The sequence below is a fragment of the Triticum dicoccoides genome, chromosome 2A (assembly GCF_002162155.2).
Source record: "Triticum dicoccoides isolate Atlit2015 ecotype Zavitan chromosome 2A, WEW_v2.0, whole genome shotgun sequence".
NCBI classification, from domain to species: domain Eukaryota; kingdom Viridiplantae; phylum Streptophyta; class Magnoliopsida; order Poales; family Poaceae; genus Triticum; species Triticum dicoccoides.
The window spans coordinates 180,142,269-180,165,510 of record NC_041382.1 but is presented as its reverse complement, the minus strand read 5'-3'; positions in this window follow the sequence as shown (position 1 = coordinate 180,165,510).

The following is a 23,242-nucleotide window of genomic DNA, read 5'->3' as shown; positions in this document are numbered from 1 at the left end:
CTGAGTGAAACTTTGATGCTCTGCATTCTGAAGACTGAGAGGTTCCTTGGCAGGCTCAGGATAGATGGCTTCAATAGACATATCCACATCAGGCAAAAAGATCTGATGGTTGCGGGCCGAGGGCTGATATGAGATAGCGGAGTGAAGTTTGATCAGACGCATCACCCAAGGGGCGTAGAACTTCAAACCAAATAGATCAGAGCCAGATGCAGCAAGTTGGCGAAGGAAGAAATCCTGTGTATTGAAGCATTTTCCTTGAAGAATGTAGAAGACCAAAGTCTTCATTGCACCTTCCAGCTTGGCATGGGGAGAATGTCCTTTGATTGGCCAGAGAGTTCGCCTTATGATGTGATAAATGGTTCTTGGCAGATACTCAAGGTCTTCAACGAAGAACTCCGTGGGATAAGCAGCGTCTTGGGGCAATGGCTTCATCATACTGAGAATCTGACTCATATTAGGTTCAGTCTTCTGAAAGATGCTCTCAATAGCTTGACTATGAAGCTGACAGCCATGCTCATAGAGATCGCCAGGAGTGGGCAAACTAGTGAGCTCAATGATGTCAAAGGCTTTGGCTTCGTGATGAACGTTTCCTGTCATCCACTCCAGGACCCAAGTCTTTGGATCTCTACTATACCCGCGGATGTGAAGTGTGGCATAGAATTGGAGCAGCAACTCTTCATTCCAATGCTCTTGGTCAGTGACGAACGGCAGCAGTCCAACCTCTTTGAAGCAATCCAGAGCTTCTTCCAGACAGGGCAGACCAGCTATTGCTTCAATGTCAAGGCTCTTATGTGGGAAGATGCGACCTTGGTTGTAAAGAACGCATGAGTAATAGCTTCGCTGCGGATAACTCCAGAACCGATCAGATGATATTCTTTCCCTGGAGTAGGGGTTCCTGGAGCTGTTGAAGAATGTGTTGTCTGCTCTGAAGCCATTGATATTGAAGGAGCCAGGTGCTGATGCAGGACCTGGGAACCTTGGCAATCTTGGGATTGGCTTCTGTGCCTGAGGCCTGTGCTCAACATGATAGTCGAACTGAGGACCGGCAGCAGGCGCAGGAACAAAAGCAGTGGGATCAGTGGCTTCGCTGACTTCTGGTGCTTTTGTTGGTGAGGTCTCCACATTAGCTTCAGCCATGACAGCGTCAGTGGCTTCAGTGGTGTTGGCGGTGGCAGCCTCAAGATTTTCAACCTCCACTTAACGAGCTGGAGGGTCGGTCACAATCACGTTCTCCTTGAGAACCGCTTCTTGGTGGGACAGGGGAGTAGCAGCTTGTGGGACTTCTTCTTCATCGGCTGATGCAGCCGGAATGTCTTCAGCAGATTCAGCTTCAGACGCAGAGACTGGAGGCCTTGGTCCTTTGCGAAGCCTGCGCAACGCAGGCGACGCTTGTGGAGTTGGAGTTGGCTGGGCCTCAAAGTCATCTTCCTCTTGTGCTTGTGGGTGATCCGCCCATGAAGCATCCTGTGCAATTGGCGTCAGTGGACGACCAATGCTGATGAGTTCATTGTGCGTTAGCACAGGCGATGATACCTGTTGGTGTTCTAGCTGAGGAAGGGCCGCATCATCTTCAACATGGTCATGTTGACCAATGTCTTCAGCAGCGATGGGATCAGCTGCTGGAAAGTCTTCAGCTTCATGAGCCTCTGTGAAAGCAGGCTCATGGATTGTCAGTTGGCGTTCAGCGTCAGGACGAACCATGGAAATGGGTTCAACTATCAAAGGCTCTGTGGGAGCAGCCCGATCTTTTTTGGTCTTCCTCTTCTTCTTGGAGGGGGCAATAGGAGAGGCTTCAGGATGTTTCCTCTTCCTGGCTTCAGCCTTAGCAGTCCTTGTCTTCTTGAGCTCTGAAGCGGTTGACCGGCTTTTTGGCTTCGAGCCAGTCATTCTAGTTGGGAAGACAATGGGATCTGCTTCCTGCCTTGGTGCATCAGGTTCAGCCGTAGCGGGTTTCTTCATCTTCTTTGCTGCCATCCTGGGGTCGATGCCAGGACGCCCAAGGGCGTTGCGCTTCTCAGCCTCATTGTAGGCTTGCACACATCTGTCAGCCAGAACCTTCATGCGCTCACGCGAACCCTGAGCTTCTGCACGTTTCTTTAGAAAGGCTTCCTTGAGCTCGTGCAGCATAATCTTGAAGTTCTTTACCTCTTGCACGCTGAGCTTGGCCATATGCTTCTTGAACTGAGCCTTTTCATAGTCAATCTTTTGCTTCAGTTCAACAATGCGCTGGGCGATAGCTAACTCTAAAGCAATGGCGCCATGGAAGGCAACACTGAGGCCAATGGGTAGTTGCAGATCTTCGAAGCTGATGTTTGGCGTGTCAAACCATTCATCAATGAAGTTGTGGATGATTGTTACATCAAAGAGAGGCAGATCGTTGAAGATTTCTGCTTCTTCTTTGCTCTTGATGAGTTGCTCAAGAGCGTCATCTGCAAGATCTTCATCACTTGACAGATCAATGGCATCATTGCGCGGAATGGCAGCAACTGTTAGCTCTTGGCCGGTGTGTGGCAGAGGCATCTTGACCTTCTGGGGCTTGGAGATGCGTGACAAATCTTCAGACTGCGCACTGTCTTCATGAGGTGCAGTTGCCAGTGGCTTCGCTCGTGAGAGTTTTGGAGCAGAGGCAGGCTTTAAAGCTTTTGGCTGCTTCTTTGGCTTCGGTGCTGCAGGCGCTTCATCTGATTCAGCGTCAGCTGCAGGCTCATTCACTACAGTCCCTTGAACCAAGATATGGGTGATGAGGCCTTCAAGGTTGTAGAAAGGATCGACAACATTGGGTTCTGCATCTCGTGTGCCATCAGCCCTTGGAGCTGAGGGACCAGGGTTGAAGTCTAGTCCCAATGTCTTCTTGTTTTGCTTCGCTGAGTTCTGGGCAAACTGGAAGTTGCGCTTGAACAGAATGTCATCACGACACCATAGTAGTGACGATGGGTGTGCATCAACAGGTTGTGGCCCACGGACCATGCAGGGATAGAAGCCTTGTTCAATGGCTTCATCTCTGGACCTGGGTTGAAGATTCTTGTATAGGATGTCTCCCCACGGTCTCTTGATGGCATTTTTCTCAGCATATTCCTGGGTTACAAATCGGTATTTGAACCATTGTTCTGCCCAATATCTTCGAATCCATTGGATTCGGGTCTTGCGCTGATTGTAATCCTCTTCAGGATCTGTCTTGTACAGTTCTGAGAGGTCATCTGGCAGATCTCTAGATGTTTCTCCACGACGCTTTCTGCCACCCTTCCTTGCTGATTTCTCTGAAGCCATGAACTTTAAACTGAAAGGCTTCAACATGTTCAAAGGCTTCAAAGATTTTCGCTTGCTGGACAAACAGGAACTTGCTTCGGGAGAATTTATATGATGCTGTAATAATTCTACAAATGAATGCAGACTATGAGAACCAAGGGATTCTCCCACGGACATGTACCTGTGACAGCATTAAGGTGCGAGGGAAGGGGAAGAGGTCATATGCACTCTCAGAAGATTTTGAATATAAATCAGTTTAGAAGACATTGCCCTCATTGTGCGAAGACATTCACTCATAGATAAGGAGTTGGTTCCAGATTTGTACGAATCCAGAGATCAGTACAAGTGAGGAATCTAACTACTTTGTGAAGTACAAGTGAATATACTAGGCATGTTATGAGATGCAGTATGAGAGAGATCTAACTTGTGTGAATAGAAACTGCTTGTGGTAGAAAGTGACAAAGCCATAGGATCAACGGCGCCGTAAAAAGGAAGTTTTATTTACCACACTAAGAACTGCTAGACGGAGTGGAAGATGAGGCCGAGCAGTTCGATCTTCCGTGCCCTAACTTGGCGACGGAGGACACCTACGGCAACGGCGGAGAGGACGATGTCCGCGGTCGGCGTGAAGATGGCATTGGAGAGGTTGTGGCAGCGAAGCGCTTCGTCGCCGGCGTCGTCGAGGGCTAGCGGTGGCGCTAGGGTTCGTGCGAGAGTGGAAGAAGAGATAATGACCGCCGTGAAGTGTGTATTTATAGGTACAGGGGCGGCACTGCGTTATTACACAGGTGCCCCTGGCGATTCACATCTGAGGAACACGTGGCCATCATACAGAATTTTGGGGTTTGTTCCACGTCCCACACACGCCTGGATTGTCGGGTGGTCGTTCCTACTTCTCCGGGTTTCATGTGGAGGAATGAGCATTGAAAGTGGACTTAAGGTTTGTCTTTGTATCTTCTGCTGACAAGGACGCAGAGAAGACATTCGACAGTTTCAATAGAATGCATATGATTTGGAGAGATAGAGTTTGAGATAGATAGCATAGAGAGGTTAGGGTCCGATCACATTCACTTAGTTCAGAAGATTCAACTAGAAGACATAGCTATAAGTGAATGGTGTAGAGGACAGAACACTAGTATATATATATAATCAACATAGTGAAGATAATCATGAAGACATGTTGGGATTGAAGCCAAACCAAATGTGAAGACATAGCAAGGTAACGCCATCAGTGAAACACTTCAAAATAGAACATTTGGTGGTGGCGTTACCCATCGTATAGGAAGTATTAGACCCAGACACGGCGCACAATTATCGTGGCGCTCCGAAGTCAAATTCCACATTAATGTATTCACACTTAGAATGTATGTCTTCATTAATTGAAGATATACTTTACTTCGTGTGTTGCACATCTAAGTCATCAATATGCGTAAGGGTTAGGATGTGTGCCTGATCACAGGACATTTGAGGATTCCAGGATATTTAGCTCACACCGTAACTTGCAAAATCTCTTCTGATCCAAGGGCTTGGTGAAGATATCTGCCAATTGCTCTTCAGTGTTGACGTGTATGATATCAATATCTTCCTTCACAACATGATCTCTGAGAAAGTGATGATGAATTTCAATGTGCTTTGCCTTCGAGTGCTGAACTGGGTTGTTGGCAATCTTGATGGCGCTTTCGTTGTCGCAGTAGAGTGGCACTTGCTTCAGATGAATGCCATAGTCTTTGAGCGTTTGCTTCATCCACAGAAGCTGAGCGCAGCAAGATCCAGCAGCAATGTATTCAGATTCAGTAGTGGAGAGAGATACACAGTTCTGCTTCTTTGAAGACCAACATACAAGTGATCATCCCAGAAAGTGACATGTGCCTGATGTAGACTTGCGATCAACTTTGTCACCAGCATAATCAGCATCCGAGAATCCAACCAGATCAAACTCTGAGCCCTTTGGATACCATAATCCTAGAGTTGGGGTGTGAGCCAAATATCGAAGAATTCGCTTCACAGCTAAGTGATGCGACTCCTTTGGTGCCGCTTGAAATCGAGCATACATGTAAACACTAAGCATAATATCTGGCCTAGATGCACATAGATAAAGTAAAGAACCAATCATGGAGCGGTATACCTTTTGATCGAACTCTTTACCATTGTCGTCAGGACCCAGATGATGCTTGGCTAGCATTGGCGTCGTGAACCCTTTGCAGTCTTGCATACCGAACTTCTTCAGGCAATCTTTGAGATACTTCTCTTGAGATATGAAGATGCCGTTGCATTGCTGTCGTATTTGAAGACCGAGAAAGAACTTCAGCTCTCCCATCATAGACATTTGATATTGCTCTTGCATCATATATCCAAACTCTTCACTATACTTCTGATTGGTGCAGCCGAAGATAATGTCATCCACATATATTTGGCACACAAATAGTTCACCATCATATGTTTTCGTGAAGAGAGTGGGGTCAAGAGAACCAGGTATGAAGCCTTTGCTCTTCAGGAAGTATTTGAGTGTGTCATACCAGGCCCGAGGGGCTTGTTTGAGGCCATACAGTGCCTTGTTGAGCTTGTATACCATGTCAGGATGTTTTGGATCTTCAAAGCCAGGAGGTTGTGCAACATACACTTCTTCTTCAATCTTGCCATTGAGGAAGGCGCACTTCACATCCATTTGATAAAGAAGTATGTTGTGATGATTTGCATAGGCCAGCAGTATGCGTATGGCTTCAAGTCTAGCCACAGGAGCAAATGTTTCATCGAAGTTAATGCCTTCCACTTGAGTATATCCTTGAGCAACGAGACGAGCTTTGTTTCTGACAACTTGACCATGCTCATCTTGCTTGTTGCGGTATATCCATTTGGTGCCTATTATGTTGTGCTTCCGAGGATCGGGACGCTTGACCAGTTCCCATACATTATTCAGCTCAAACTGTTGAAGCTCGTCTTGCATAGCTTGAATCCATTCAGGTTCCATGAAGGCTTCTTCAACTTTCTTGGCGAAGTGCCCATAGAAATTTGCTAGCTGAGTTGCCCTTGAACGAGTGAGTGGACCGGGTGCATTGATGCTATCAATTATTCTTTCAATCTGCACTTCATTGGCAATGCGAGGATGTACAGGGCGAAGATTTTGCTCTTGCTGATCATTGTCGTTGTTAGAAGGAATGTCTTCAGACTGAGCAGTGTTTTCATGTTGATCAGGTGCTGAGATGATAAGATCTTCTTCAGGATGAGCTTCAGAAGGTACAATTTCTCCAGTTCCCATTAGCTTGATTGATTCACTGGATGGAACTTCATCTAGCACATTTGGCAGTTGCTCTCTTTGTGAACCGTTGGTCTCATCGAACCGCACATCCACTGTTTCAACCACTTTGTAATGAAAGAGATTGAAGACTCTGTAGGAGTGCGAATCCTTTCCATATCCAAGCATAAAACCCTCATGTGCCTTTGGTGCAAACTTTGAGGTGTGATGTGGGTCCTTGATCCAGCACCTGGCGCCAAATACTCTGAAGTAACTGACATTTGGCTTCTTGCCAGTAAGGAGCTCATAAGATGTCTTGTTCAGAAGCTTGTGAAGATAAACACGATTGATTGTATGGCATGCAGTATCAATGGCTTCAGGCCAGAATTTTCTTGGAGTCTTGTATTCATCTAGCATCGTTCTGGCCATCTCAATGAGTGTTCTGTTCTTGTGTTCGACGACCCCATTATGCTGTGGCGTGTACGGGGCTGAGAATTCATGTGTGATGCCCAAGGTATCAAGATATGTATCAAGGCCAGTGTTCTTGAATTCAGTGCCATTGTCACTTCTGATATGCTTTATCTTGGCACCATAGTTGTTCATTGCTCGATTAGCGAAGCGTCTGAAGACATCCTGCACTTCAGTCTTGTAAAGGATTATGTGCACCCAAGTATATCTAGAATAATCATCAACAATGACAAAGCCATAGAGACAAGCAGTAGTAGTAAGAGTTGAGTAATGAGTGGGACCGAAAAGATCCATGTGAAGCAGTTCGAAGGGTCGAGTAGTGGTCATGATTGTTTTCGAGGGATGTTTGGCCCTCGTCATCTTTCCTGCCTCACAGGCACCGCATAAGTGATCTTTCTTGAACTTGACGCCCTTGATGCCTATGACATGCTTGTTCTTTGCCAGGGTGTGGAGGTTCCTCATGCCAGCATGCCCAAGCCTCCGATGCCAGAGCCAACATTCTAAAGCTTTTGCTAGAAGACATACGGCAAGCTGTGGTCCTGCTAAGAAATCTACCACGTACAAATCATCTTTTCGATACCCTTCAAATACTAGAGACTTGTCAGATTCCATTAGAACAAGGCAACGATATTTTCCAAATATTACGATCGTGTTTAAATCGCAAAGCATTGAGACAGACATTAAGTTGAAGCCAAGGGATTCAACAAGCATGACTTTATCCATGTGTTGATCCCTTGAGATTGCAACTCTACCTAGACCCAATACCTTACTTTTACCAGTGTCAGCAAATGTGATGTGGCTCTTGTCGGATGGATGTAAGGTTGAGTCCATAAGAAGGCTTCTTTTGCCAGTCATGTGATTTGTACACCCACTATCAATAATCCATTCTGAAGACGCTGGTGTCGTACCCTACAGTGCAGTTAGGGGGATAGGCTTCACGAAGAGCATTGTGAAGCAAAAACATTTGACGAACCAGTGGGTTATGAAAGCTTAGATCTAGATTAGGACTAATAGGGAGAGTAGCAAGCGATTCAGGAATGAAGTACATAGTAAGACCATTCGGGTATTTGATCTTGCACCCTATAAGATGTTTAAGGTCCCCAGCAATAGCGTCAGACGATTTTGGTTTTCTGCTGGAGACCTTTCCCTGCAAAAGAGAGTTAAGCTTTCTTAGCCACCCACATCTTCAAGGGTGGCTTAGAAGCAATAAGTCTAAGTGCAGCATCTGAGAACTTTGGCTTTGGAGCCCTAGCAAACAGTCTTGCAGGCGGACAATAGTACTCATAAGAATAAGCAGAATAGTTCTTGGTCTTATGAACATGGCGGTTTGATGAACCGCTCTCATATTCATATGCCTGAGTATGGTTTCCCTGCAAAACATTTGCGTTAGTGTGACTCAGGTGAGTCCTCTGTCTGTATGAAGCCTTTGGACCGTATGAAGCCTTTGGTCTGAGGTTTGTCTTCTTCACGTGAGGTGTCATGATGACATTCACATGAAGATTCTCCAGACACCTTTTCGGAACCCAGATCTTCTTCATAGGCGGTCCATTCCTGCAGTTAGTGCCAATGTACCTGGCAAACACTTCACCATTCTAATTCTTAAACAGTTTATAGTTTGAATCAAGGGATTCATTAATGATAATGGGGTTAGCACAAGTGAAGCCAGATAGATTGGATGGATCTGCTGAAGGTTCCTTTGCAGCAACCCACGTGGTTTTGGGGTACTGCTCAGGTTTCCAGTAAGGCCATCAGCATTCATTTTCCTTACGAACCCAACACCCTCTTTCCTCGGGTTTCGGTTCAGAATCTGCTTTTTGAGGACATCACATAGTGTCTGATGCCCTTTAAGACTTTTGTACATCCCTGTTTCAAGCAATGTCTTCAACCTAGCATCCTCATCAGCAATAGCAGTGGTATCCTCAGCAGAGGGGTTAGTTACCACATCAACAGTTGAAGATATTGCAACAGTAGTAGCAGTAGAACATTCAGCAACAGAAGTAGCATTATCACGCTCAATGCATTTAAGACATGGTGGTTTAAATCCGTCCTGAGCGGAACTGATCTGTTTGGCGCAAAGTGACTCGTTTTCCTTTTGAAGATCTTCATGAGCCGCTCTCAATTTCTCAAGATCTTGCTTCCTTTGAAGATAATCATAGGAAAGCTTTTCATGAGTTGTTGAGAGAGTTTCATGACGACTTTCAAGTTCCTCATACTTAACGTGAAGATTTTTTATGTCTTCAATTAAGGATTCAGATCGAGTCATTTCAGCACCTAACAGATCATCGCTTCTGTCTAACAGTTTTTGAATATGTTCCATAGCTTTCTGCTGTTCAGTTGCAATTTTAGCAAGTGTTTTGTAGCTGGGTTTTGAACCACAATCAGAGTCATCGTCACTAGATGTTTGATAGTGAGTAGTGCGTGTGTTTACCTTGGCACCGCGTGCCATGAAGCAGTAGGTAGAAGCGGAGTGGTCCTTGTCATTTGCATTGGTGTCAGTTATGAAGTCATTGTCTTCAGTGTTGAAGATGGACTTGGCAACGTATGCTGTAGCCAGACTTGCGACGCCTGAATCGGACTCCTCCTCAGACTCCACCTCTGCCTCCTCAGAAGCGGACTCCTCCTCTGAATCCATTTCCTTGCCAACAAACGCACGTGCCTTGACAGATGAGCTCTTCTTGTGTGATGAAGACTTTGAGGAAGACTTGGAAGAAGACTTTGAGTATTTCTTCTTCTTCTTGTCGTTAGAGTCATATTCCTTGCTCTTCTTCTTTTTGTTCTCATTGTCCCACTGTGGACACTCAGAGATGAAGTGGCCAGGTTTCTTGCACTTGTGACATGTTTTCTTCTTGTAGTCGTGAGCAGAAGCTTCATCATTCCTTGAGCTTGATCGAGAAGACTTTCTGAAACCTTTCTTCTTGGTGAATTTTTGGAACTTCTTCACAAGCATAGCAAGTTCCCTTCCAATGTCTTCAGGGTCATCCGAACTGCTGTCAGATTCTTCTTCAGATGAGGAGACAGCTTTTGCCTTCAAGGCACGAGTTCGCCCATAGTTTGGACCGTAGATATCTCTTTTCTCAGAAAGCTGAAACTCATGTGTGTTGAGCCTCTCAAGTATGCCAGACGGATCGAGTGTCTTGAAATCAGGACGTTCTTGAATCATCAGGGCTAGGGTGTCAAACGAACTATCAAGTGATCTTAGTAGTGTCTTGACGACTTCATGTTTGGTGATCTCAGCAGCGCCGAGGGCTTGAAGCTCACTTGTGATGTCAGTGAGTCGGTCAAATGTGAGCTGGACATTCTCATTCTCATTTCGCTTGAAGAGGTTGAAGAGGTTGCGAAGGACACTGATTCTCTGATCTCTCTGGGTTGAGATGCCTTCATTGACCTTGGAGAGCCAGTCCCAGACCAGCTTAGATGTTTCCAAAGCACTCACACGGCCGTACTGTCCTTTGGTCAGATGACCACAGATGATATTCTTGGCAGTAGAGTCCAGTCGAACGAACTTCTTGACATCAGCAGCAGTGACACCTTCTCCAGCCTTGGGAACGCCGTTCTTGACGACATACCATAGGTCGACGTCAATGGCTTCAAGATGCATGCGCATCTTATTCTTCCAGTAGGGATATTCAGTTCCATCGAAGACGGGGCACGCAGTGGAGACTTTAATTATCCCTGCAGTCGACATAGCTAAAACTTCAGGTGGTTAAACCGAATCACACAGAACAAGGGAGCACCTTGCTTTGATACCAATTGAAAGTGCGTTATATCGATAGAGGGGGGGGTGAATAGGCGATTTTTATGAAAGTCTTCAAAACGTGGAAGTTATGAAGACAAACGATAGAAATAAACCTATTACCCTGCAGCGGAAGGTAGACTACACTAGGCAAGCCATAGTCAAGTATTCAATAGAGTGAAAGCACAATGACTAATAGCAGCAATGTAGTAAGGATCAGGTAGGAAGATATTGTGAAGCCACATAGAACACGCAGTCACTCAGTGAAGACAAAAGATAGTGCGAACATACAATGACTTCACAAGGAGTAACAGTAAGTAAAGGGAAGGGAAGATGAAACCAGTGACTCGTTGAAGATAATGATTTGTTGGACCAGTTCCAGTTGTTGTGACAACTGTACGTCTGGTTAGGGCGGCTAGGTATTTAAACCTTAGGACACATAGTCCCGGACACCCAGTCCTGAACACGCAGCTCAGGACACCCAGTCCTCACCGTATTCCCCTTGAGCTAAGGTCACACAAACCTCGCCCAATCACTCTGGTAAGTCTTCAAGGTAGACTCCCAAACCTTCACAGACTTCGTTCACCAGCAATCCACAATGTCTCTTGGATGCTCAGAACGCGACGCCTAACCGGCTAGAGGATGCACAGTCCTCAAGTATAATAAGTCTTCAAATCACACAGACAAGAAGACTTAAGTGATGCCTAATTCTCTTTGGCTCTGGGTGGTTAGGGATTTATCCTCGCAAGGAATTCTCTCTCAAAGGCTTCGAGGTGGGTTGCTCTCAAACGACAAAAGCCGTACTCTGAATCTGAGCAGCCAACCGTTTATGGTTGTAGGGGGTGGGCTATTTATAGCCACTTGGCAACCCGACCTGATTTGTCCGAAATGACCCTGGGTCACTAAGGAACTGACACGTGTTCCAATGGTCAGATTTCAAACTCACACGGCAACTTTACTTGGGCTACAAGCAAAGCTGACTTGTCCGACTCTGGACAAGATTCGCTCTCAAAGTCTTCACTCGAAGACATAGGTTTTGTTTAAGCATCACTTCAGTCATTCTGACTGGTTCTCTTGGACCCCACTTAACAGTACGGTGGTTCCTATGACTCAACACAGAAGAAAAAGAACTACGAATGATCTAAGTCTTCGAGCTCCATAGGCTTCATGCGGTGTCTTCTCTTGTCATAGTCTTCAATGTGAATATCTTCATATACCACCTTTGACTTCAATGTCTTCATACATTTTTAGGGGTCATCTCTGGTAGGAAAATCGAATCAATGAGGGACTTCTACCTGTATTATCCTGCAATTTTCACAAACACATTAGTCCCTCAACTAGGTTTGTCGTCAATACTCCAAAACCAACTAGGGGTGGCACTAGATGCACTTACACAGGATAGTCTGTAAAGAATTCTGCAACATCCATACTTCCCTAGCTTCAAAAATTATGAAAGAAAATTCCCACTGTAGTAAATTTATCAGAGCTTAATATGCAAAAGGTTTCAACATTTTATCACATTCTGACTTTTCTAGGGAATTATTGCAACAGCGGTAAACTTTCTATTTTCAAACAGCAACATGTATACTTGTAACATAGGCATAGTAAAGGCTATCAATGCCACTTTTATTGAAATAAAAGATGCAAAACATTATTCTAAATAACAGCAAGCAAATCCTAACAAAATAAATTTACGCTCCAAGCAAAACACATATCATGTGGCGAATAAAAATATAGCTCCAAGTAAAGTTACCGATGAACGAAGACGAAAGAGGGGATGCCTTCCGGGGCATCCCCAAGCTTAGGCTCTTGGTTGTCCTTGAATATTACCTTGGGGTGCCTTGGGCATCCCCAAGATTAGGCTCTTGCCACTCCTTATTCCATAGTCCATCTAATCTTTACCCAAAACTTGAAAACTTCACAACACAAAACTTAAGAGAAAACTCGTAAGCTCCGTTAGTATAAGAAAATAAATCACCACTTCAAGGTACTGTAATTAACTCATTCTTTATTTATATTGGTGTTAAACCTACTGTATTCCAACTTCTATATGGTTTATAAACTATTTTACTAGCCATAGATTCATCAAAATAAGTAAACAACACATCGAAAACAGAATCTGTCAAAAACAGAACAGTCTGTAGTAATCTGGATCAAACGTATACTTATGGAACTCACAAAATTATAAAATAAATTGCTGGACCTGAGGAATTTATCTATTAATCATCTTCAAAAAGAATTAACTAAATAGCACTCTCCAAATAAAAATGGCAGTAATTCTTGTGAGCGCTAAAGTTTCTGTTTTTTACAGCATGATCAACAATACTTTCCCCAAGTCTTCCCAAAGGTTCTACTTGGCACAAACACTAATTAAAAGCATAAAACCACATCTAAGCAGAGGCTAGATGAATTATTTATTACTAAACAGGAACAAAAATCGAGGAACTAAAATAAAATTGGGTTTCCTCCCAACAAGCGCTATCGTTTAATGCCCCTAGCTAGGCATGATGATTTCAACGATGCTCACGTAAAAGATAAAAAATGAAACATAAAGAGAGCATCATGAAGAATATGGCTAGCACATTTAAGTCTAACCCACTTCCTATGCATATGGATTTTGTGAGCAAACAACTTATGGGAACAATAATCAACTAGCATAGGAAGGCAAAACAAGGATAACTTCAAAACTTTAAGCACATAGAAAGGAAACTTCATATTATTGCAATTCCTACAAGCATATGTTCCTCCCTCATAATAATTTTCAGTAGTATCATAAATGAATTCAACAATATAAACAACACCTAAAGCATTATTTTCATGATCTACAAGCATAGAAAATTTACTACTCTCCACATAAGCAAAATTCTTCTCATGAATAATAGTGGGAGCAAATTCAACAAAATAACTATCATGTGATTGAAAATTAAGATCAAGATGACAAGTTTCATGGTTATAATTATTCTTTAAAGCATATGTGTCATCACAATAATCATCATAGATAGGAGGCATGCTTTCATCATAATAAATTTGCTCATCAAAAGTTGGGGAAAAAAATATCATCTTCATCAAACATAGCTTCCCCAAGCTTGTGGCTTTGCATATCATTAGCATCATGGATATTCAAGGAATTCATACTAACAACATTGCAATCATACTCATCATTCAAATATTTAGTGCCAAACATTTTATAGATTTCTTCTTCTAGCACTTGAGCACAATTATCCTTTCCATCATACTCACGAAACATATTAAAAAGGTGAAGCGTATGAGACAAACTCAATTCCATTTTTTTATAGTTTTCTTTTATAAACTAAACTAGTGATAAAACAAGAAACTAAAAGACTTGATTGCAAGATCTAAAGATATACCATCAAGCACTCACCTCCCCGGCAACAGCACCAGAAAAGAGCTTGATGTCTACTACACAACCTTCTTCTTGTAGACGTTGTTGGGCCTCCAAGTGCAGAGGTTTGTAGGACAGTAGCAAATTTCCCTCAAGTGGATGACCTAAGGTTTATCAATCCGTAGGAGGCGTAGGATGAAGATGGTCTCTCTCAAGCAACCCTGCAACCAAATAACAAAGAGTCTCTTGTGTCCCCAACACACCTAATACAATGGTAAATTGTATGGGTGCACTAGTTCGGCGAAGAGATGGTGATACAAGTGCAATATGGATAGTATATAATAGTTTTTGTAATCTGAAAATATAAAAACAGCAAGGTAGCGAGTGATAAAAGTGAGCGTAAACGGTATTGCAATGCGTTGAGACAAGGCCTAGGGTTCATACTTTCGCTAGTGTAAGTTCCCTCAACAATACTAACATAATTAGATCACATAACTATCCCTCAACATGCAACAAAGAGTCACTCTAAAGTCACTAATAGCGGAGAACGAACGAAGAGATTATGGTAGGGTACGAAACCACCTCAAAGTTATTCTTTCCAATCAATCCGTTGGGCTATTCCTATAAGTGTCACAAACAGCCCTAGAGTTTGTACTAGAATAACACCTTAAGACACAAATCAACCAAAACCCTAATGTCACCTAGATACTCCAATGTCACCTCAAGTATCCGTGGGTATGATTATACGATATGCGTCACACAATCTCAGATTCATCTATTCAACCAACACAAAGGACCTCAAAGAGTGCCCCAAAGTTCTACCAGAGAATCACGACGAAAACGTGTGCCAACCCCTATGCATAGGTTCCCAATGTCACGAAACCCACAAGTTGATCACCTTAACATACATCAAGTGGCACGTGGTATCCCATTCTCACCACAGATACCCACGGCAAGACATACATCAAGTGTTCTCAAGTCTTTAAAGACTCAATCCGATAAGATTACTTCAAAGGGGAAACTCGATTCATTACGAGAGAAGAGGGGGGAAGAAACATCATAGGATCCAAAATATAATAGCAAAGCTCGCGATACATCAAGATCGTATCATCTCAAGAACACGAGAGAGAGATCAAACACATAGCTACTGGTACATACCCTCAGCCCCGAGGGAGAACTACTCCCTCCTCGTCATGGAGAGCACCGGGATGATGAAGATGGCCACCGGAGCGGGATTACCCCCTCCTGCAGGGTGCCAGAGCGGGTCTAGATTGGTTTTCGATGGCTACAGAGGCTTCTGGCGGCGGAACTCCCGATCTATTGTGCGTTCTGGAAGTTTTAGGGTACGTGGAGTTATATAGGCGGAAGAAGCACGTCAGGGGAGCCACGAGGGCCCCACGAGACAGGGGAGCGTGCCCTAGGGGGGGCGCCCCCCACCCTCGTGAGCACCTCGTTCCTTCCTTGACGTGGGGTCCAAGTCCATCAGGTGTGTTTCCTTCCAAAAATAACTTCTCCAGTTGATTTCGTTCCGTTTTGACTCCGTCTGATATTCCTCTTCTTCAAAACACTGAAATAGGCATAAAACAGCAAATCTGGGCTGGGTCTCTAGTTAATAGGTTAGTCCCAAAAGTAATATAAAAGTGGATAATAAAGCCCAATATTGCCTAAAACAGTAGATAATATAGCATGGAGCAATAAAAAATTATAGATACGTTGGAGACATATCACCAGCCCTCCCAAGAGAGCGGCAGATGGAGAGGCGGAGGACGATAATTACATGCCTCCCTCCGAAGACGAGGCAAGCCTCGACGATGACGAATTTGGCATGCCGGAGGATCCCGCCGAGCAAGAACGCTTCAAGCGCCGTCTTATAGCCACGGCAAATAGCCTTAAGAAAAAGCAGCAGCAGCTTCAAGCTGATCAAGATTTGCTAGCTGACAGATGGACTGAACTCCTTGCGGCCGAGGAATATGAACTCCAACGCCCCTCCAAGAGTTACCCAAAGCGCAGGTTGCTACCCCGACTGGAGGAGGAAGCATTAAAACCTACATCTCCAGCATATGACGCGGCTGACCGGCCACCTCGTGGCCGCGACAGAGATGCATTTCAGCCAAAAACTCAGCCCGCACCACGACGCCACTCAAATAAAAATGACAAGGCACGGGGAAACACACTATACCTGCGAGACATATTGGAGGACAAAGCAAAACACGCAAGATCGATCTACGGATCATGAGGGTGCGCCACTACGCGAGACGATAACCGTCACGCCAGATACAGTAAAAGTAAATCCGGTCGGGCCGAACACAGCGGACAAGACTCATTCAAGCTGCGTCGTGACATAGCCCGCTGCAGAGGCGCCGCACACCCCATATGCTTCACAGATGAAGTAATGGGTCACCAAATCCCAGAGGGTTTCAAACCCGTAAATATCGAATCATACGACAGCACAACAGATCCTGCGGTATGGATCGAAGACTTCCTCCTGTACATCCACATGGCCCGCGGTGACGATCTACACGCCATCAAATACCTCCCACTCAAGCTCAAAGGACCAGCTCGGCATTGGCTCAATAGCCTGCCAGCATAATCCATCGGTTGTTGGGAAGATCTGGAAGCTGCATTCCTCGACAACTTCTAGGGCACTTATGTGCGACCACCAGATGCCGATGACTTGAGCCACATAATTCAGCAGCCAGAGGAATCAGCCAGGCAATTCTGGACACGGTTCCTGACAAAGAAAAATCAAATCGTCGACTGTACGGATGCAGAGGCCCTAGCAGCTTTTAAGCACAACATCCGCGACGAGTGGCTCGCCCGGCACCTTGGCCAGGAAAAGCCGAAACCTATGGCAACCCTCACGACACTCATGACCCGCTTTTGCGCAGGAGAAGACAGTTGGCTGGCTCGCAGCAATAACATATCAAAAAACCACAGTACTTCAGATACCAAGGATAGCAATGGCAGGTCACGTCGCAACAAACATAAGCGCCGCGTCAATAGCGACAATACCGAGGATACGGCAGTCAATGCCGGATTCAGAGGCTCTAAACCCGGTCAGCGGAAAAAGCCATTCAAAAGAAGCACTCTGGGCCTGTCCAGTTTGGACCGTATACTCGATCGCTCGTGCCAAATACATGGCACCCCCGACAAGCCAGCCAACCACACCAACAGGGAATGTTGGGTGTTCAAGCAGGCCGGCAAGTTAAACGCCAAAAACAAAGATAAGGGGCTACGTAGCGATGACGAGGAAGAGCCTCGGCAGCCGAACACCGGAGGACAGAAGAGGTTCCCCCACAAGTGTGGACGGTGAACATGATATACGCAACCCACATCCCCAAGAGGGAGCGAAAGCGTGTGTTAAGGGATGTATATGCGTTGGAGCCAGTCGCCCCAAAGTTCAACCCATGGTCCTCTTGTCCAATCACCTTCGATCGCAGGGACCATCCCACTAGTATCCGTCATGGCGGATTCGCCGCACTGGTCCTAGAACCAATCATCGACGAATTTCACCTCACTCGAGTCCTTATGGACGGCGGCAACAGCCTGAACCTGCTTTATCAGGACACAGTGCGCAAAATGGGTATAGACCCCTCAAGGATCAAACCCACAAAAACGACCTTCAAAGGCGTCATACCAGGTGTAGAGGCCCATTGCACAGGCTCAGTCACACTGAAGTGGTCTTCGGATCCCCGGATAACTTCTGGAGCAAGGAGTTGATCTTCGATATAGTCTCGTTCCACAGTGGCTATCATGCACTACTCGGGCGAACCGCATTTGCGAGATTCAACGCAGTACCGCACTATGCATATCTCAAGCTCAAGATGCCAGGACCTCGGGGGGTCATCACACTCAATGGAATCACAGAGCGCTCTCTCCGCACGGAGGAGCACACTGCGGCCCTCGCAGTAGAAGCGCAAAGTAGCCTCTTAAGGCAATCCACCAGTTCGGCGATTAAAGACCCGGACACCTTCAAGCGCGCATGGAGTAATCGGCAACAAGACCGCCTGGCACGTTCCTAGCTCGCATAGCAATGCGGCCCCCACCCCAGTCCCAGCCAAACGGCGAAATCCGTGCCACGCGTACATAATTACGCATTGAAAATACCATGGGCATAGGTGGGGAGGGGGGCACGACTACGGCACGCCCCAAGACACGGCTCAACCGCACTAGGGGCTTCCCGCTTTGTTATTTTTTTCTCTCTTTCAGGACTTTACTCTCTGGAAACCCCGTCCGGCAGTATGATTGCCAGACACACGATACAACAACCAAGGAGGCAGAAAGCTACGTCGCATCATGGAATTCCCAAGTGGTCTCTGATAACGAGTGAAATACCTGCTTTAAATACCATTCCTGAGCTTGCCCTTGGAGGGGACATGTCAAATAGTCCTACTTTTTGCTTATCGCACTACTTGTATCATTCTACTTCGACGCACCTTTTCGAATAAACAATGCATAGCACTAGACTATTATCGCATTCTCTATTCTTATTTTATATATATATATATATATATATATATATGTTCATTCATGACATTCAGCACCCGTACACTCTGGTACGGCCAATACACCAGGGGCTTAAGCATACCCCATAATACAGCGTGAGAAGTCCGAACACGTTCGACAGTGCGGCACCCCGAACTTATAGCATTATATGCATCAACTCCGAATCATGTCTTGGGTCAATAGTTGGGTTTGCCCGGCTCCCATGTTTTGGTACCTTACGTTCCGCTATATCGGCTAAGGTAGCACTGGGAGAACTACTGTGATTGTGCCCCAGTTCATCTGGGCAAGCACCTCAGTAGAGAAAGCTAAAACTGACTGTCATGATAAGGCAAGAGCTGGTCGCTGTTCGAGAGGTCTCGAGTCCCTAAAGACTTATGCCGCTTAGAGCGAGGAGTCAGCTTTGTCCGGCTTAAGGCGTGTATAGCGCCCCGAATTCGGCCTTCCGAATACTAGGGGCTTCACCAAAATTTAAAATTATAGACTTCTATGGCTAAGTGAGAGTGATAAAGCATTATAGTCCGATTGCCTTGTTCGTTGTGCTGAGCACCTCCCTTGAAGGACCCAACAATGGGAAAAGGAGTGCTCAGGTTTATCCCGAACACCCCAGCACTCGTGGCATGGGGGCAGAAGCCGATGACTAGCCATCTCTCAGATTGGATAAACAGCCACACAGAAGGTAATATTTTAAATTCAAACAAGCGTTGCATAGCGCATATGAACAAGTTTTCATAGTACAGGATCACACGGGCAAGTTCATTCAAAAATTACATCCTTCGCACACTCGTCCGCCACAAGACGGTCACCCTTCAGGACACCCTCATAATACATTTCGGGGTGGCGATGCTCCTTGCCCTGTGGTGGCCCCTCCTTCACCAGCTTCTCGGCGTCCATCTTGGCCCAATGCACCTTCGCACGGGCAAAAGCCCGGCGTGCACCTTCGATGCAGACGGACCGCTTTATAACTTCCAGCCATGGGCAGGCATCCACAAGCTGCCTCACCAGGCCGAAGTAGCTGTTGGGAAGGGAGTCGCTAGGCCACATCTGGACTATAAGGACCCTCATGGCCTGTTCGGCCGCCTTGTGCAGCTCGACCAGTTGCTTCAGCTGGTCGCTCATAGGCATCGGGTGTTCGGTCCCAGTATACTGAGACCAGAACAACTTCTCCGTCGAGCTTCCCTCCTCGGTCTGGTAATACTTCGCGGTGTTGGACACGTTGCGGGGCAAATCTGCGAATGCTCCTGGAGAGCTCCGGACTCGGGTAAGTAACAAGTAATTTACTTTCACATGCTTGCTTTGCATATTGAATGCCTTACCCGCGGCTATCTTCCTCATCGCCTCAATCTCCTGGAGGGCCTTTTGGGCTTCAGCCTTGGCATGCTTTGTGTTCTCGAGGGCCGCGGCAAGCTTGGACTCTCGCGTCTTCGAGTCAAGCTCTAAAGCCTTGTGCTTCTTCACGAGAGCCTGTAGCTCTTGTTGCACCTCGCCCATCCATGCCTCTTGTTTTTCCCGTTCGATGTGCTCCTTGGCCGCTTTGTTTTCGGCCTCGGACAGCGCTTGCTTTAGGGTCGCCACTTCGGTCGTGGCCCCTGGCACATCCATGATGATCCTATCATTTTGCAACCGCATCTTATATATATATATACTCTTTCTCGAACCGCTCGAGGTTCTACTTCAGTGCAGCGACCTCCGCAGTTAGTGCGGCAGAGGTCAGCAGCGAAGCCTGCATACGCATATATACATACTTATATTAGACTCCTGCAGATATTATTTGATCCTCTATTCGGCTTTTCTTTGTGAACACCAAACAGAGCATCAGGGGCTAATGTCTATGCGGTAATATTTTCCTATATATTAAATACTTACCTCAAAGCCTGTTAGAAGGCTGGCATAGGCTTCAGTCAGTCCGCTCTTGGCGGACTGAACCTTCTTGATCACCGCACTCATAATAGTGCGGTGCTCTTCGTCGATGGAAGCGCCGCGAAGCGCTCCCAGCAGGTTGTCTGGTGCCTCTGGATGGATAGAGGTCACCGACACGGGCGGCTTGCCCCTCTTGGAAGGGGGCGCCTGCCGGAGTCCAGAACCACTGGAGGTTCCGGCGCGGCATTCGGCTGGGGGCCGAACTTGGAGCCCTTGGGAGTCTTGCTCCCTTCGTGCCTGGAGTCCAGAAGTTCGCCTTGAGGCACCTCCAGGACTACCTCCCCCCGGCTTGGTGCCCCTTGAGACAATACCTCGGCATTGTCCGTAGGGCAAGGAGAGGAGGCGGTTGGAAGTGTATCACTATTCATATCCGACGAGTCCAAGGAACCGTCCGACGAGGATACGTCGATACGGGCTCGGGGCGGATTGCATAATCATATTCGACGTTAGGAGAAGCAGTGCAACAAAAGTATGCTATGAGTTACTCTGGTATCCGAATACTTACGACTTCACCAGGGGCTTGGCCCTGAGCAGCCACTCATCTTCACCATCAGCGGCAGTGGTAGAATAGTCCGGAAGGAGAGTCCTTCCCTTCTTGGACCCTTCGGCCTCCCCGGTTGGGGCGGCCTTCCTTTTCTTGTCTCCCCCGGCTGGAGGGGGAGAATCTTCATCATCCCCCCCCCTCATTTTCACGGGAGGAGTGCGTCTCGGAGTTATCGGACGATGTCTCCGATACCACCTGGCGCCGGGAACTCTTTCGGGTTCCCGTGGCCTTCTTCTTGGTCTTCTCCGGCACCTCATAAGGAGCCGGAGTCCGCATCTCCATCAGGAGAGCGTCTGCAGGGTCTTCGGGCAGAGGGGCCGGACAGTTAATCTGCTCCGATGTCTCCACCCAGTCCTGTCAAAGGCATGGGAGCTCAGACCCCACACATGGTTAAGCTATGGGAAATAAATACCCTACCAGATGTACAAAACTTACCGGATTCGCAGGGCGCTTCGCGCTTAGCCCATGGTCCTCGGTAAGAGAAGGGGGGACCTCGGCGCCCTTGAACAGCACCTTCCAAACATCCTTATGTGTCGTGTCGAAGAGCTCGCGTAGAGTCTGGTGCTGGGCCGGGTCGAACTCCCATGAGTTGAAAGCCCGTTGTTGACACGGGAGGATCCGGCGGAAGAGCATGACCTGGACTATGTTGATAAGCTTAAGTTTCTTGCTTATCATGTTCCAGATACACTTCTGGAGTCCGTCCAGCTCCACCGACGAGCCCCAGGACAGGCCCTTCTCCTTCGAGGAAGTGAACCGCGTGGGGATTCTGGATCGAAACTCGGGGGCCGCCGCCCAGTTGGTGTCACGCGGCTCGGTGATGTAGAACCACCCCGATTGCCACCCCTTTATGGTCTACATGAAGGAGCCCTCGAGCCATGTAACATTGGGCATTTTGCCCACCATGGCTCCGCCGTATTCCGCTTGTTGGCCGCCAACCACCTTCGGCTTGATATTGAAGGTCTTCAGCCACAGGCCGAAGTGGGGCCGGATGCGGAGGAAAGCCTCGCACATGACGATGAACGCCGAGATGTTGAGGATGAAATTCAGGGCCAGATCATGAAAGTCCAGCCCATAATAGAACATAAGGCCGCGGACGAATGGATGGAGGGGAAACCCCAGTCCGTGGACGAAGTGGGGGAGGAAAACCACCCTTTCGTGAGGTTCCAGGGTAGGGACGATCTGCCCCGCGGCTGGCAGCCGGTGCGCGATATCCACGGCTAAGTATCCGGCCCCACATAGTTTTTTTATGTGTCCCTCCGTGACGGAGGAGACCATCCACTTGCCTCCGGTCCGGACATGTTTGGGGAGAGTTGAGGAGAAGGATGTGGACTTGGGTGCTGGAGCTCGAGTGCGTGAAAATGGATGAGCAAGGAGGAAGAAGACGTGGGTAGAAAAAGGTGAAACCTTATCCCTTTATAAGGGCGGACGAAACTATGCGGCCCCACCAGCCTGGTAAAACTCGCTTATCCCCCAAGCACCATAATTGATGGCGCGGTTGGGTTACCCACGTCCATATTGATGGGAATCCCGTAATGAGGGGACACGATCTCTGCTTTGACAAGATGTGCCAAGGAAACCACCTCGCGAAACACGCTGAGATAGGTTATGAAAAACGATTCAAATAAAGACTTGGCCGTGGTGTGATGCCACGCTACGGGGTACGTCAGCAGATCAGATTTGTGGAAATATTATTCTCTCTACAGTGGTATGTGGAACTTGTTTTGCAGAGCCGGACACGATCCTCGTGTTCAAAATCTTCTATGAAGTATTCAGAGGAGGAACCCGCCTTGCAACGCCGAAGACAATCTGCGCGCCGAACTCATCGTCATTGAAGCCTGGTTCAGGGGCTACTGAGGGAGTCCTGGATTATGGGGTATCCGGATAGCCGGACTATATCCTTTGGCCGGACTGTTGGACTGTGCAGATACAAGATTGAAGACTTCGTCCCATGTCTGGATGGGACTCTCCTTGGCGTGGAAGGAAAGCTTGGCAATACAGATATGTAGATCTCCTTCCTTGTAACCGACTCTGTGTAACCCTAGCCCCCTCCGGTGTCTATATAAACCGGAGGGTTTTAGTCCGTAGGACAACATACAATCATACCATAGGCTAGCTTCTAGGGTTTAGCCTCTCTGATCTCGTGGTAGATCAACTCTTCTACTACTCATATTATCAAGAATAATCAAGCAGGACGTAGGGTTTTACCTCCATCAAGAGGGCCCGAACCTGGGTAAAACATCATGTCCCCTGCCT